This window comes from Dermochelys coriacea, chromosome 1 (genome assembly GCF_009764565.3).
Source record: "Dermochelys coriacea isolate rDerCor1 chromosome 1, rDerCor1.pri.v4, whole genome shotgun sequence".
Lineage (NCBI taxonomy): Eukaryota > Metazoa > Chordata > Testudines > Dermochelyidae > Dermochelys > Dermochelys coriacea.
Window position 1 is genome coordinate 155,350,511 of NC_050068.2, and position 18,075 is coordinate 155,368,585.

The following is an 18,075-nucleotide window of genomic DNA, read 5'->3' on the forward strand; positions in this document are numbered from 1 at the left end:
GCCTCTGATAGTGTGGCTGATGTGATTAGGCCCTATGATGGTATCCCCTGAATAGATATGTGGACAGAGATGGCAACGGGCTTTGTTGCAAGGATAGGTTCCTGGGTTAGTGGTTCTGTTGTGTGGTGTGTGGTTGCTGGTGAGTATTTGCTTCAGATTGGGGGGGCTGTCTGTAAGCAAGGACTGGTCTGTCTCCCAAGATCTGTGAGAGTGATGGCTCGTCCTTCAGGATAGGTTGTAGATCCTTGATGATGCGTTGGAGAGGTTTTAGTTGGGGGCTGAAGGGGATGGCTAGTGGCGTTCTGTTATTTTCTTTGTTGGGCCTGTCCTGTAGTAGGTGACTTCTGGGTACTCTTCTGGCTCTGTCAATCTCTTTCTTCACTTCAGCAGGTGGGTATTGTAGTTGTAGGAATGCATGATAGAGATCTTGTAGGTGTTTGTCTCTGTCTGAGGGGTTGGAGCAAATGCGGTTATATCGTAGCGCTTGGCTGTAGACAATGGATCGAGTGGTATGATCTGGATGAAAGCTAGAGGCATGTAGGTAGGAATAGCAGTCAGTAGGTTTCCGATATAGGGTGGTGTTTATGTGACCATCGCTTATTAGCACCGTAGTGTCCAGGAAGTGGATCTCTTGCGTGGACTGGTCCAGGCTGAGGTTGATGGTGGGATGGAAATTGTTGAAATCATGGTGGAATTCCTCAAGAGCTTCTTTTCCATGGGTCCAGATGATGAAGATGTCATCAATGTAGCGCAAATAGAATAGGGGCATTTGGGGACGAGAGCTGAGGAAGCGTTGTTCTAAGTCAGCCATAAAAATGTTGGCATACTGTGGGGCCATGCGGGTACCCATCGCAGTGCCGCTGATTTGAAGGTATACATTGTCACCAAATGTGAAATAGTTATGGGTCAGGATCCCACTGAGAGTTACCAAAAGAAACTACAGCATTTGCTCAAGAAACTCCCTGAAAAAGCACAAGAACAAATCCGCACAGACACACCCCTGGAGCCCCGACCTGGGGTATTCTATCTGCTACCCAAGATCCATAAACCTGGAAATCCTGGATGCCCCATCATCTCAGGCATTGGCACCCTGACAGCAGGATTGTCTGGCTATGTAGACTCCCTCCTCAGGCCCTTCATTACCAGCACTTCCAGCTATCTTCGAGACACCACTGACTTCCTGAGGAAACTACAGTCCATTGGTGATCTTCCTAAAAACACCATCCTAGCCACTATGGATGTAGAAGCCCTCTACACCAACATTCCACACAAAGATGGACTACAAGCAGTCAGGAACAGTATCCCCGATACTGTCACGGCTAACCTGGTGGCTGAACTTTGTGACTTTGTCCTCACCCATAACTATTTCACATTTGGGGACAATGTATACCTTCAAATCAGCGGCACTGCGATGGGTACCCGCATGGCCCCACAGTATGCCAACATTTTTATGGCTGACTAGATATTCATATACTAGATATTCATAGAATATCAGGGTTGGAAGGGACTTAGAACAACGCTTCCTCAGCTCTCGTCCCCTAATGCCCCTACTCTATTTGCGCTACATTGATGACACCTTCATCATCTGGATCCATGGAAAAGAAGCTCTTGAGGAATTCCACCATGATTTCAACAATTTCCATCCCACCATCAACCTCAGCCTGGACCAGTCCACGCAAGAGATCCACTTCCTGGACACTACGGTGCTAATAAGTGATGGTCACATAAACACCACCCTATATCGGAAACCTACTGACCGCTATTCCTACCTACATGCCTCTAGCTTTCATCCAGATCATACCACTCGATCCATTGTCTACAGCCAAGCGCTACGATATAACCGCATTTGCTCCAACCCCTCAGACAGAGACAAACACTTACAAGATCTCTATCATGCATTCTTACAACTACAATACCCACCTGCTGAAGTGAAGAAAGAGATTGACAGAGCCAGAAGAGTACCCAGAAGTCACCTACTACAGGACAGGCCCAACAAAGAAAACAACAGAACGCCACTAGCCATCACCTTCAGCCCCCAACTAAAACCTCTCCAACGCATCATCAAGGATCTACAACCTATCCTGAAGGACGAGCCATCACTCTCACAGATCTTGGGAGACAGACCAGTCCTTGCTTACAGACAGCCCCCCAATCTGTAGCAAATACTCACCAGCAACCACACACCACACAACAGAACCACCAACCCAGGAACCTATCCTTGCAACAAAGCCCGTTGCCAACTCTGTCCACATATCTATTCAGGGGATACCATCATAGGGCCTAATCACATCAGCCACACTATCAGAGGCTCCTTCACCTGCGCATCTACCAATGTGATATATGCCATCATGTGCCAGCAATGCCCCTCTGCCATGTACATTGGCCAAACTGGACAGTCTCTACGTAAAAGAATGAATGGACACAAATCAGACGTCAAGAATTATAACATTCAAAAACCAGTTGGAGAACACTTCAATCTCTCTGGTCACTCGATCACAGACCTGAGGGTGGCTATCCTTCAACAAAAAAGCTTCAAAAACAGACTCCAACGAGAGACTGCTGAATTGGAATTAATTTGCAAACTGGATACAATTAACTTAGGCTTGAATAGAGACTGGGAATGGATGAGTCATTACACAAAGTAAAACTATTTCCCCATGGTATTTCTCCCTCCCACCCCACCCCCCACTGTTCCTCTGATATTCTTGTTAACTGCTGGGATTAGCCTACCTTGCTTGTCACCATGAAAGGTTTTCCTCCTTTCCCCCCCTGCTGCTGGTGATGGCTTATCTTAAGTGATCACTCTCCTTACAGTGTGTATGATAAACCCATTGTTTCATGTTCTGTGTGTGTGTGTGTGTGTATAAATCTCTCCTCTGTTTTTTCCACCAAATGCATCCGATGAAGTGAGCTGTAGCTCACGAAAGCTTATGTTCTAATAAATTTGTTAGTCTCTAAGGTGCCACAAGTGCTCCTTTTCTTTTTTCTAAATACAAGCTTACTATACAAACCCGCTCCAAATTCCTCCCCAAGGTGGTGTCTACCTTCCACTTTAATCAGTCAATACACTTACCTGTATTCCATCCCAAGCCTCACACGACTCCACAGGAAGCTGCATTACATACCCTCGACGTCCGACGGGCTCTTGCATTCTATCTTGACCGAACTAAACCATTTCGTGAATCCCCTAGGCTATTTGTTTCTATTACCAGGAGATCAAAGGGTGACGTTATCTCTAAGCAAAGACTCTCCAAGTGAATCTCTGTCTGCATCAGATCCTGCTATCAGACCCAGAATGTTCAACCACCAGAGGGTGTTAGGAGCATTTTACTAGAGCAATGTCAACATCCATTGCCTTCCTCCACAATGTACCTGTTACAAACATATGCAAGGCAGCCACGTGGACATCTGACCACACATTTGCCAAACGTTATGCTATCACATGGGATACCACGGCAGACACCATAGTCGGCCGTACGGTACTGTCTACCGTTGTCACTCATACAACTCCAAAATCCCACCAACCATAATGGTACTGCTTCACATCCACCTAGAGTGGAGCACCCACAGGGACAGCACTCAAAGAAGAAGAGAAAGTTACTCACCTTGCAGTAACTGAGGCTCTTTGAGATGTGTGTCCCTGTGGATGCTCCACTCCCTGCTCTCCTCCCCTCTACTTTGGAGTACTAGTATGTTTTCTCCATCGTACAGAAGGAACTGAGGTGGGTGCGGGATGCACGCGCTCAGGAAGATTCCAATGACACGGGAGATGCCAACTGAGCTCATGCGTCCGGACCAGGCACTGCTACCAAAGATCTCTGATCAACGGCGCCGGGACGCACTGTCACCTAGAGTGGAGCACCCACAGGAACACACATCTTGAAGAACCTCAGTTACTGCAAGGTAAGTAAATTTCTCTTGTGGCTATCGTCCATTATGGGGAGCTTACCAAACTGCCATATTGTGTGTGTTACTTTGAGATAGTGTATTTGGAACTTTTAATAGAGCTGCAATTATAATGTGGTGATTTTACTGGAACTCACTGCAAGGATAATTTTTTTTAATTATAAAATTTTGGTGGTCTGGAGCTTTGTGATTGTAGTCCTGTGGCGTTTTTATATATATATATTTTTTAAGTAGCAAGAAGGATTAAAATCTTTGGCATGAGCAACCCAGTTGTGTTTTGGTGGATTTTTATTGTTTAGCCCAGACTGTTTAAGATGCCTCTGAGCAATAATGAAAAATAAGCAATTCTAGACAATTAAATAACCAAGCTTTAATGGATCATTAGCTCTCTGCCTACATCCTTCTCCTTCGTGCTGTCTCCTCTTCTTCCCCCCCCCCCCCCAAAAAAAAAAGAATAACCCTTCTCGATGAAATCGCTTCAAGGGAGAATGGTATGTTGGGGACACTAGGAAATCTATCTATCTGTACTTATATTCTGGGAATGTTCACTTTACACCACAAACCTGAGATCTCTAGATCTCTTGTATCAGCTTTGAGTGTGGCCCTTAAGAAGATGGAGAAATCTTGGGAAATAATTTTAGGATAAAAAATTGATAAAATGTAAGCAATATCTACTTGAAGAAATAGGTAATTAATTACATGCTTAATCAGTTGCTTGAGATAATGTTGCATTTTATATTACAATATGCATTTTAATATTCCTAATGGCATTTTTGAGAGGTAGATGTATAGTATATCCTTTGAAGGATTTCTGAGCTAAATGTGATCCAGCTGTGCTCCTCAGGGGATGTCTTCTGAATCTCAGAAATGTATTATAGAATGGATGTATCAACTTTAGGCTCTCTTGTTGTGTATTATCTAAAGAGTGCTTATAATACTGATAACTTTCATTGCTGTTGTGGTACTTAGTTTAGTTAACTCTTATGTTTACTTTTAACCTTGCGTCTTCTAATGATGGCCATAGTTAGCTGGTTATAACCATTGTTGGATGAAAAGTAAGCTTGTGACCGTTCACTCTCGGGTGTCCCATTTCTCTGGGGACTAATTAGATGTTGTCTTGTCTTTCAAGATAGCTTGGGCAACGAGACTGATTTTCCCTAAAGTAATCACACATTTGTCATCCTCCCAGCTTAGAGCATCTGCGAGAGGGTCGTCTTATACCTCAGATCCACAGTTCTGTTAATAGATCCCTTGTTAAGCTTACAAAGACCCACTTGTAGGATATGGCACTCCTGGTGTTGAGCAGCGGAACTGCCTTGAAAAGCTGTCTTGTATGCACAAGAGAGCTTGTGCAAGGTGAAGTCATTGCCCTACTTTCTATAAGGGAGTGACCCCCACCCCTCAGTTCCTTCGCCAATAGTGCAGTGTTAACAGAATTTACCTTTGTGCCCTCAGGGTAGACTTTTCATAGTCTATCTTATTTTCTTCAGTTAGCTTGTAAACAGTAGCATAGAATAGTTTAACTTGCATAGCCCACCCTTCTCCAGAGAGCCTTTGGCTTCACTGCGACCATGTTGAGCCCTGTAAGGGCTTTAAGGGATGTGCCTATTATCCATGAATCATACCAAAGACCAACTCACATGTTCAGTGCCTTCTGTGTCTGGATGAGACCCACTTGGTAACCCAGGGTACAATTCTGTTCTATATAGGTCTTATACCATGTTCATCATGATAGTACACCTCTACCCCGATATAACGCGATCGGATATAACGCAAGTTTGCATACAAAGTGGTAAAGATCCGACGTGCTGCTCTGAGAGGCGTGTTAAGGGTGCCGAGTGGCGGGAAGCGGAGTGCCGTGGCTGGGAGGTGGTGGAGTGGGCTGGGGCTGTGTTGCTCCGCTTCCTGCCGCTGCTGGTGATAGCCTGTCAGGGGGCGAGGGGTGTGGATAGGGGTCGGAGCAGTCAGGGGACAGGCGTTAGGGGCGAGGTGATTAGGGACAGGGGACTCTGGAGGGGGCAGTCGGGGAACAAGGAATGGGGGGGCCAAAGCAAGTTCGATATAACGTGGTCTCACCTGTAATGCAGTGAGATTTTTGTCTCCCGATGACCGCGTTATATTGGGGTAGAGGTGTATCTGAGTGTCATCCAATAAGTATATTAAGTATTGTGACTTTAACGTCTGTCACGTTTGTTCTCCCATTCTCTTCTTAGGGGGAGCAGTGTATGCAATGGAGTGTCTTTGTTTTGGTAGCGTTTTGCTTTGCCTTCACTCCCCACATCAGAAAGGAGAGACACTTGAGGCTCTTGGCTCTGTATCTTGGCAGACTCTAGGCATGTTGAGAATACCAAGATTAGCATCTGTGCTGAGGTCCTCTGACCCAAAAGGAGGTGGTCTGCTCTGGCCTCAGCACTGCGTTCTATCATGTGCACAAGACTGAACTCTCATCTTCCTTACACTGGGAGCAAATCCTTTGCCCAGCACGACGGGCCCTGACTACATCTAAAGCAGTACTGAATACCAAACTGACATCACCCATTTAAGTGTTCACATAATCACGTTACATCTGACCTTGGTGGTAAATAAACATTTAGACGTCTAAAGAGTCTGTCAAATTTAAAATGAAGGATATAGCTTAATTCCCTCCTTTGTAAAGCTCTCCAGCTAAATTCCTTTCTCTCCTCCTTCTTCCTGTCAGGGCAGTTGAGTGCTAAGAATTTGCTTCCAGTTCACTTGTCTGTAAATTCCCTGGTGATAAATTTGTGGCTATTTCTAATGCCTTCAAATTATAAGCTGCCTACAGTCCTTTTGTGGATACTGCCTGGAGAATGTTCCCTCATTTGTATTTCCATACAAGGACTCAAATAAGTCAGTAAAGTAATGTTTTTTCTTGAGATACCCTACAGATTTTCTTTTATCTGGGATATGTGATCAAATGCAGTCCTGTCCTTACTGGTCTCCACCATAGTTGAATTTTGAACTGGAATTAGAAATTCGAAGCCAAAAATCTGTTGTCTTTTAGCCTCATAGTACACCACTAGATGGTGCCAGTATCTAGCCATCTAATTTTTTTTTTTCAAGTGAACCATGCAGATTCAAGATGCTCAGTAGGAGGTATCTTTTTGAAGATCCTCCTAAATTTAAGTAGTCATAGAAGTTAGATAAAGGAGACATATTGGAATAGGTCACAAAGTCCATCATTCTACCAATATTCAGTTAACTACAGTATGTTTTCTAGTGCTTTCTCTAGTCTAGTTTTAGATGTCTCATTGGATGGTACCATCCACATTTTATCCTGAGAAGAATATTCCACAATCTAATGGACCTTGTTGGAAGGCAGATTTTCCTGACATTCATACTAAAACTTGCCCTTTCTTAATGTAAGTGTACTTAATATATTATTGAAGGCTATTTTCCATATTAAAGAGGAAGTTGTCTTATTTTTTTTACCTGTGCCAACAAAATATTTTATAATGCTAGGAATTTCAATGATTAGCTTTAGTATTGGTAGGTTAATATTTAAGGATCCTAAATTTGACTATTGTTTACAGGCTGTAACTCTGTCCTATTGACATCATACAACCGTATGATTAAGGTCTTTGAGTATTTGTAGTCTCAGGTTAGATTAAACTGATTTTAAAACATGTTAGATTTCTCTTGCCCTCCCGTGAATGATATTGCTATATGGCACAGTTCTGAAACTGCACTTCCATGCTACAGCATATTTGGATTTCTTTAAACTTTAACTGTATCTCTGTATTTCCTGTGTTTATGCTGTTTGGTTTTGGAAAAAGTACAATACCTGCATTTATTCTTAATTACTGATATGTACTCTCAATATAATTTTTGTGTGGGAAATCCTTATTTTAAATTAAAATGTTCTTAATAGCCATTAAACATAGAGAATGTTTGTATATTTATAATGCTTTAAAGAGAATATAGTATCCATGTTAAACCATTTTTTTGTAAATTGATTTATGACCAGATTCACTGGTATGCTTTAGCTTATATGTGCTATGCTGTCAAGAACCACGGTTTTCCATGGAGGCAGCTTGACTTTGCTCCCCTAGGAAACAGTGAGAAGTGGTGGCATCTTTAATGAAAACATCTTCAGTCTCTCACTGAGAGCAATAGGAGATGACAATTATTTAGAAAGAGGGCAGTTCTTTGTGGAATTCTCTAACAGCACATTTTCTCCATCAGCAGTGGCTTATGAGTACTTTCTATTATGAAGAATGATAGCAAAAAGTGATGATTGATCTTTTAAAAAAAAATTTCAGATGTAGCTCATGCATGAGATATGAATGAGTTTTAACTATATGGGAAGTTTGAGTGTGCAATGTTCTGTTATTAGGGACAAAACAGTGGCCTGACACAGATACTAAATTTCTTAGAGGACCCGTTTTCAATTAAAATTTTGTTTAAACTAATGGATTGTCTTGTAAATTCTCATAGGATTTATTCTGTACTTAGAGTAAGTATTGTAATTTTGTGTAGGATATCCTGTGTTTTTCATATATAACAAAGGTATTGAATCTCTTCTTTAAGTGCAAAACTCAGCTCATCCTTAACTATGGAACCATAAGCAGCGCTTTCTTAATGTTTGCTAGATATATAACAAACATTATGAATTTATCTCTGTGGTACAGAAATATACTTAATTTGTTTCATTGCTATGGTGTAGATGCTGATCAATGACTAACCCAAACAGAGAAAGGGTATTCAAATTAAAGTTCTGCTGTATGATCAGGTTTTTTTAACCTAGTGGACTTATTCCTTAATGTTTTAATCTTTCAGAAATGTAGCTTTCATCATTCTCAACACTTCTAGTCTGCCTTTGTAAGCTCACTGGGTTTCTTTGTATTGTTTCTCTTTCCTCACTGCTGTACTTTCCAGCATACTTACTATGTGATTGGAGCTTGATTGAGCCCTTCCGTCAGAATGGTCTGGCCATCCCTCCCAACCTTTCTCAGCTGACACTGCCCACTTGAGGGAGAGTGCACTTAATGCGCGCGCGCGCGCGCACACACACACACACACACACACACACACACACAGAGGGGTAGAGTTAAGGATTCAGAGCTAACTGTAAATCTGGCATTTTTGAGTGTTTGACTTTGTAATCTCAATAACATACTTAATCTTTCTGCATGTAATTTCCTACTTTTTAAAAGGAGAAAAAGGTAAAAGCAAATTGTACTATGTGCAATTGTAACAATCCCTCTGTCATGCATCATCAATGGGGTTTAAACCCTGAACCTTCAGCGTTGTAATAGACTTCTACCACTTCATTTAAGGGACTATATTAACTGGAAGCAGGAGAAATTGCTATCCTAGAAAGGAGGAATGGGCCACTGTGACTAGGGTGTAGTTAAGGGGAGCTTGGGGTGGTTCTGTTCCCCCTCTCTCCAACATGACATCTGCTCCACCAGTCCCCTAGGTGTTCCTAGTACATTGTGTTCTGTTGCTTTGATGCCAGCATGAACAAAGCACTTTAGAACGTTGGTGTTCAGCTGTTAGTCTAATGCAAATGAGAGAGTTGCTAGAGGGCAGGATCAGACAAAATGGTACTGTCAGGAGGTAGAAGCAATGATAAGCTCAGATCCTCAAAGACAACATCGACCAAACTGCTTACATACACTGTACCAAGCATATAAATTACTCCGTTATGCTGGACCCCATTTCTCTAGTGAGGAGGAGGAAGAAAAGAACATTTATTCAGTTTCCCCACAGACCCCCCCCCCACTTCCCCCTCTTCACATCAGGGAGCTACACAAGTCGACCTTTTTGCTTGGACAAGGCATTATGAAGCTAGAGGTGACCAACAGGCTTGATACACACACCCATGGGTGCCTCATCCATGTCTTTTCCATTGTGTTGGCTCTACTGGGACCCATGTGTTGCATACAGGCAGCAATTTTCCAGGTCCTCCAGCTCCCAGAGAGAGAGACATTTCCCATCATCCTTAATAGTCAGACCCCCTGAGCCTGAAAGAGAATCTTTTAAGGAATAGGAAGAGAGACGGGATAAAGAAACTAAGCCTGCAACCAGTATCTCTTCTTCTTCATCAGACAAAGCAGTCATGCCTTCCTCACCAACAACAGCAGATGATTTCCAGGATGCAATTCTAGGAGTTGTTCAGGAGAATGGCAAATTCTCTTTAAATTCCATTGGAGGAATTGAAAGATCCCAGCATAAATTACTTGATATACAGTAGAACCTCAGAGTTACAAATACCAGAGTTATGAACTGACTAGTCAACCGCACACCTCATTTGAAACTGAAAGTACTCAATCAGGCAGTAGCAGAGACCAAAAAGCCAGAAATACAGTACGTTGTTATATGTAAACTACTTAAAAAAAAAAAAGCAGCATTTTTCTTCTGCATAGTAAAGTTTCAAAGCTATATTAAGTTAGTGTTCAGTTGTAAACTTTTGAAAGAACAACCGTAATGTTTAGTTGAGAGTTACGAACATTTCATAGTTACAAACAACCTCCATTCCTGAGATGTTCATAACTCTGAGGTTCTACTGTACTTGACAAAAATAATCTACCTATCAATGAAGCACTATTAGACCCAACTGTCTGGCAGACTCTGGCCACAATGCCCTCTAGCTATAAGAAGGTGGACAAGAAATATTATGTGCCCTGTAAGGACATGGACTTTTTATTTTTGCACCCTACACTGAATTCATTGGTTGTCAACACTAATGGAAGATAGCACCATGCTAAAATGATGGCCATATGATAGACTGGAAGAGATTAGATCTATTTGGACACAAAGCATATACCTCAGCAACTCTGTCAATTATGAAGCACTTCTGACAAAATATAATCACACAAATTACTTCAAATTTGAGTGAATTTGAGTATATTCCAGAAGACAAAAAGGAGCAATTTCAGGCAATTACAAATCAGTGTCAGCTTCTAGTGTGGACTGCATTGCCAGCTACCTTGGATGCGGCTGACACAGCTGCTCATTGGATATTGACGGTGGTCATGCAAAGGGCATAATGGCTGCATCTTTCTGGGCTCCCAAAGGAGTTGGAGGCCAGAGTGGAAGATCTCCCCTTTGAAGGCTCAAAACTATTCCCTGACCAAACCGACAAATCTCTCCACTCCCTAAAAGATTTGAGGGCAACATTTAAGATCTCTAGGTATTTACACACTGGTACAAAAGAGAAGGCCCAGTAAATACCCACACTACACAAAGGTCTTAACCTCCTTCATTTGTCCCACCTCAAAGACATTATGACCCAGAAATGAAAAGACAAACCTTCTAAACGTAGACCTCCCCCATCACAACCCAGAACATCTCAACCTCTGTATCAAAGCAACAACTTAGAAAATTTGGTCAAAGCTTGAACATGCTACCCCTGCAGACACATGCTGCAACAGCCTGAATGTTTCCATCAGTTTGACCACCTTGCCTCTTTCTACCCAATGTGGCAGAGTATCACCGTGGATGGGTGGGTATTAGAAATAATCAAGAACAGATATTTAATCCACTTTACCTCCCTCCCCGTTCTGCTTTAGGGACCTCTCTCATGAGTACTTTTTAAATGAGGAAATGAACCACCTTCTACAACTAGGTGCTATACAACTAGTTCCGATCCAGCACAGAGGGAAGGCCTTTTATTCCAAATACTTCCTAGTGCAGAAAAAGAACAGCTGTTGGAGACCCATTCTAGACCTAAGAGTGCTCAATAAGTTTGTGAAAGTTCAGCAATTCAAGATGGTTACCTTAGCAGCAGTAATCCCAGCACTGAACCGGGGGACTGGTTATTGGCCCTCTACTTTCAAGATGCCTACTTTCATATTACCATTCACCAATCCCAGAGGAGATTCATCAGGTTCACACCAGGGCAGAATCACTTCCAATACAGAGTACTCTCATTTGGCCTGTCTTTGGCATCCAGGGTATTCTCCAAAGTCCTTGCGGTGTTAGCGGCACACCTCCAAAAACAAGGAATTATGATATTCCCATACATGAACAGGTTCCTACTCAAAGCCTCTTCTTGAGATGATGCAGTAATAGCTACACAAAAGACTATGCGCGTTTTCTTATGACTAGGCCTTCAAATAAATACTCAGAAATCATAGTTCACAGGGTCCTACCTCTCCTGAGTGGAGGCCAAAGCCTCCCTTCCAGCATACATTCACCACCCTAGTCAGGTTGATCTCCACAGTTCAAACCAGCCTGCAGGTATCAGCCAGAGCCTGTGTACAACTACTGGAACACATGGTGGCTGCCACCTTTATCATAAAACATGCCGGACTCCATATGCATTGCGTTCAAGGTTGGCTCAGACTAGTTTATGCTTCGCACAGACACAATTTTAAACCATCTCTCAATGCCCTCCACAGTCAAAAGCTCACTTGAGTGGTGCACAAACCCCCACAATATGTGTGCTAGAGTTCGCTTTGCCCGACCACCACCTCCGCTGATATTGACGATGGACACATCCCTATTGGGAGTGGAGCCCACTTGGGCGACTACACAGTACATGGCAGATGGTCCCCTTCAGAGTCAACATAACACGTCAACCTGGGGGAGCTCAGAGCAGTTAGAAATGCATATTCTCACTTTTTACCACTAATCAAAGACACACACACACAATAATGACAGACGACATCACTTGTATGTTTTACATAAACAGCCAAGGGCAAGATCACCCTCCCTGTGCACCGATGCAGTGAAATTATGGAATTGGTGCATTCACCACAGGATCAATATCTCAGCTACTTATCAACCAGGACTTCAAAACACCATGGCAGACACATTCAGCAGGAAGTTCTCTTAAGAATATGAGTGGGAAATAGATACCATGATCCTATGCAAAACATGAATGTGTTCGGGGCATCTGAGCATAGATCTTTTTGCCCCAGCTGGGAAAGCAAATGCCCTCAATTCTGCTCAAGAGCAGGACAGGATTGTCAATCTCTGGGGGATGCCTTTCTTCTCAAATGGAACAGACATCTATACATGCGTTCTCTCAGATTCCATTAGTGCCCAGAGTAATACACAAAATAAAGAACAAAAAGGCCAAGGTCATTTTGATAGCTGCAATGTGGCCCAAACAGACATAGTTCCCTTACCTTTTACGGATGATGGTATGCTGGCCCTCCCACCCTCCCCATCACTGTTCATCCCATTCCAAACATCCGTTCTCAAGGCTAGACCCATCACAGAAATCTAGAATTCTCCACCTGAAAGCTGGGTCCTTGATAGTTCCAAAATGTCACAATGAGCTGTAGATGTAAAAGAGATACTGGTAAATAGCAGAAAAACAGCCATGGGCCATGCTTTCCTTCACAAATGGAAGAGATTCTGGATCTGGTGTGACAATAGACAAGTTACAGCTATATCCTCTGCTGGATTAAATATCCTGGAACTAAAAAAAGTCAAGACTGTTAAGTTTGCTGAGAATTCATTTCATGGCCAGTACGCGGCCTTCCCCCACAAGATTGATGGACACTCACTATTCATGCATCGTATAACAGCTGTTTTTTTTTTTAAAGGTATTTGGAAACTCTAACTTGAAATTCGAGATCCTACACCACCCTGGGACCTTAACTTAGTTCTATGACGCCTTACTGATTTCCGTGCCCCGCTCCCACCCTTTAAATATATGGCGACCTGGTGGCTCATACATCTTTCTATGAAGACTGCCACAAGAAAGGCAGTCACATCCTCTTGAAGGTGATCTCACAGGCTTACCTCCTCCCTTTACAATTTTCTTCAAGGATAAAGTCACTTCATGACCACATTCAAAGTGCCTACCAAAACTACCTTCATCCTTCATGAATTCATCTTCCATCATTCTTCCCCAAATCTCACGAAAATAAGAGAGGTAATGTTCCACACACGAGACATTAGGAGAGTGATAGCCTTCTATTTAGAAAGGATCAAACTTTTCAAGAAATCACCAAGACTATTCCTTACCATTGCAGAGAGATCTAAAGGATAATCCATATTTAAGCAAAGACTCTCCTAAAATGGATTTCTGATTGTATTAACTATTGCTGTAGTCAACGTGACTTGCAACTCACACTGGGGACTCAAACACACTGTACAAGATGACTCTCCACCTCTAGAGCTTCCTTGAACAATGTTTTGATTACAAACATTTGTAGAGCAGTGACCTGGGCATCTGTTCACACATTTACAGAGCATTATGCAATCACTCAAATCAGCATCTGATGCACTATTAGAACTGACTGTTTTATCATCAATAAAGAATCCAATTCCGAAACCCAGTGTTATTGCACATGGCAAATAACGTTCTCTTCTTCAAGTATTATCCCTATCTGTGCTCCACTACCTTCCCCCATCTCGTCTACTTCAGAGTTCTTGTATATAGACTGGTTTCTGAGTAGCAGCCGTGTTAGTCTGTATTTGCAAAAAGAAAAGGAGTACTTGTGGCACCTTAGAGACAAATTTATTTGAGCATAAGCTTTCATGAGCTTATGCTCAAATAAATTTGTTAGTCTCTAAGGTGCCACAAGTACTCCTTTTCTTTTTGTATACAGACTGTGGTACAGAAGGAACTGAGGGCTGTTTGGCTGCACAGCGCTACATAGCGGCCAAATGCAGTGCAAGATGGGGAGAGCGCATGTGCCGCCCAAATTGACCCTGCTACCAAAAATCTCTGATTTTAGGCGCAGGGACTCAGACACTCCTAAACTGGAGTACCCATAGGGACACATCTCGAACCTCAGTTATGGCATAGGGTGACTAACCTCATCTTTCTTGAGTGGTAACAGCTAATTTAGACTCCATCATTTTGTATGTATAGTTGGGATTATGTTTAGAGCCCTGCATGGATAAAAATTTATATCTAGAGATATAAATTGATATCTATGGAACGCAGGGCTCTTCTGGGAACTGCAGCGGCAAAAAGAGAACATGGGGCCACAGCTCCCCGGAACCAGCGCCCCGCACCAGCAGCTTCTCCGGCGTGGCTGTACCACCCCTAGCCCTGCCCCGTCCCTTCCACGAAGCTGTCTCCTCTCCTGTCTGGGGGCATGCGTGCCGCTTGAACTCAAAATTATGACCAGGGACAGCTGCCAGTGAGCCTGGTGCCTGCTCCAGTGGGTGGAGCTGAAGATGGGACAACCGTGCCAGAGGAGCTGCTAGTGTGGGGTGCTAGCTCCTGGAAGCGGCAGCCCCACGCTCTGCTCCTTTTGTTGCTGCGGTTCTCTGGAGAGTCCTGCGGTTTCACAGATACCGATTTATATCCTCGGATATAAATTCGTATCCACACAGAGCTCTAATTAGGTTTTCCAATATGTATTACTTTGCACTTATTAACATTGAATTTCATCTGCCATTTTGTTGCCCTATCACCCAGGTTTATGAGGTCCCTTTGTAAGTCTTCACCTTCGGCTTTGGACTTAATAATCTTGAGTAATTTTGTCTCCTCTGCAGACTTAGCCACCTTGCTGTTTACTCCCTTTTTCTGATTATTTATGAATGTTAAAGAGTACAGGTCCCACTACAGATCCTTGGTGGATGCTACTATTTACCTCTCTCCATTATGAAATCTGACCATTTATTCCTATCCTTTGTTTCATAGATTAGTAATTGGTTAAAAGATAGGAGAGGACCATCCTTCTTATTCCATGAGTGCATACTTTAAGAGCCTTTGGTGAAGGATCTTGTCAAAGGCGTTCTGAAAGTCCAAATATACTATATCCACTGGATCATCAGTCTCCACATGTATATTGGTACTCTCGAAGAATTCCAATAGATTGGTAAGGCATGATTTCCTTTTACAGAAGCCGTGTTGACTCTTCCAACATGTGTTTATCTGTGGCTGGTAATTCTGTTTTTTTACTAAACCAGTATAGTTGCCTGATACTGAAATTAGGCTTACTGGCCTGTAATTGCCAGGCTCTATTCTGCAGACTTTTTGAAAAGAGGTGCTTTCAACTTCCTCTATTATAATAGCAGTGTGTTCCCTTCATACACTAAATTGGTTTAAAAAAAAAAACAGTTCTTCCTATAATACTGTTTATAATAAACTCAGATGGGAATCATACTTTTTTTCCCTCAATACTTTAATCATATTATGGAATTCGTTTGGGCTCACTGTAAGGTAGTAGCTAAGCCTGTTTATTTTTGCAGCCTGCAGGGTTTCCATATTCGTGTAGGACTTTTCAGCAACAGTTGTCAGCTTGGTAAATTCATTAACTAATTTTCTTAATCTGAGATGCATATCACTTGTATCCTTTGAGTAGTATTTATTAATTTAGAAGTGTTCCCTTATCTTTTAAACATCTCTATTGAAAATGGTCTTCGTTATAGTAAAAAAAACCAAACAAACAAAAAACCTTAGGCCCCCTCCCAATCTTTTTAGGAAAGTTCTTTCAAATTAACTTTTTTAATTTAAACATTCTTTAGGAGTTGTGAAAACAGAAGTCACAACATTATTTTAATGTATGAAAACCAGAAAGTGAATGACTCTCATCTAAGTGAAAATGACTGACTGGTGAAATTTGTTTCCAAAGCTGAGGAAGTTTTAAAAAAGTATGAATGGTAAAACTTAGTTTTTTCAGTTTTGAGGTTTTAACAAGACTTTAAAAAATTTCCTATTGAAGTATTATTGATATGAACTTGGGCTTAAATTTCTTTAAAAATATATATAAAAACTTTTGACTGTTTAACATGTTTTTCTTGATTATTATTATAGTGCAATGAAATGCAATTCTATATAAAAACGTTCTCTTAATTACTACAGTTTGTTAAATCTTAATGTACTCTTTTTAAAATTATTTGTATTGTTTAAAAACAGTAATCTTGTAACTTCAGTTTTAGGTGGACTCTTTTTCTTTCTTGTAATGTTTCAGATTCTTATAGCAAAATCTCTTGTTTTATAGATGATTGGCAGAGGAAGGTCATCCATGTGTTCAAAAATTACTTGTCTTTGTAGATTAAACTCAATATGAATATCTGAGGTGTGTAAATTGGGAAAGTTTGTTAGTGATACTGTAAAATATCACAGCCTATGATTAATATCGCAGCTGATTTTAGACTTATACAAGAGTTTGTGTGTGTGTGTGTGTGTGTGTGTGTGTGTGTAAAGAGACTTAATATTTTTTAAAAACTGTGTTTGAATTAATTGTCATGAAATGGTCAGTTGGATTAAGTGTTTAGAGTTCTTTTCAGAATAATCTTATTCAGATAAGCTATACATATAACTGCTATGCATTATTAATGGTGTTCAGTCTGAAGAGTAAAAGTGACTTGTGGGGTAGATAGGTGTAAATAGAAAGAATGTAAATCTACAGTATCTTGTGTTGCATGCAGCCAAAAATGTTGATGTGGTCCCTTTATAAAGTAACTACAGGTTGTTTAAAACTAACTAACCAAAAAAAAACAACAAAAAACCAAACCCCAAATCCTTATGGCTTCTCAAAATAATATCAAATTTAAGAATAAGGCTGACAGATCATCAAAATATAGCAAATCAGTGAAGCTTGCTGTTATATCTGTAACTTAAGTTGATGATTTTGGACTCATGGATGTCAGGTGTAAAAGATGAAATATTTTTCTTAACTTTGAATATAGTTTTAGATTTGTGTTACAACTTCTACATTCGTACTTTTCATGTAATATGATAGTATTCCCAAAAAGTCCCAGATTAGATCCAATCGCATGGTGAGGAGCTTGATCTAGAAATACACTGTTTTTTGTAAATATATATTTGTACTCTTGCTCTTAAGTATCTGCGATATTTCTGAAAGTCTTGAATGGCTCTTGGTCTGTTATGTAACTGAGTATGTAGGGGATGCGCTTACCAAGTATGCTATAATTTAGAGACCCACTCTGTGGTGCTTCAGTGAGTTAATTTTGTATATAGAAAGCCTATTGCTTTTCCCATTCCCCATAATGGTCTGCTTTCCTGTCTTTCCTTGGATTGTGAGCTCCTCAAAGCAGGCACAGTTCCTTTTGAGTCTTTGGAAAGTTCTTAGCACATTGGATGCTACTATTAAACTTAATTAAATTTCTTATGAAATGGATACTTTTCAGAGTTGAAAATATTGACTTTTTAAGGTATTAATGGATCGTTATTTAAAATGCTACTTGTGTTTTTGCATGGCACCTGTTTTCATAAGAACATAAGCCCTGTATTTATGCCTGTCTGGCAGTGAGTGCATTAATTAG

At 41.3% G+C, this 18,075-nt stretch overlaps 1 protein-coding gene across 16 annotated transcripts in view; it reads left to right on the forward strand.

Moving 5' to 3' along the window:
- Positions 1-18,075, forward strand: part of KDM6A (lysine demethylase 6A) — a 289,478-nt gene that overhangs the window by 50,535 nt on the left and 220,868 nt on the right. The window lies entirely within an intron of this gene.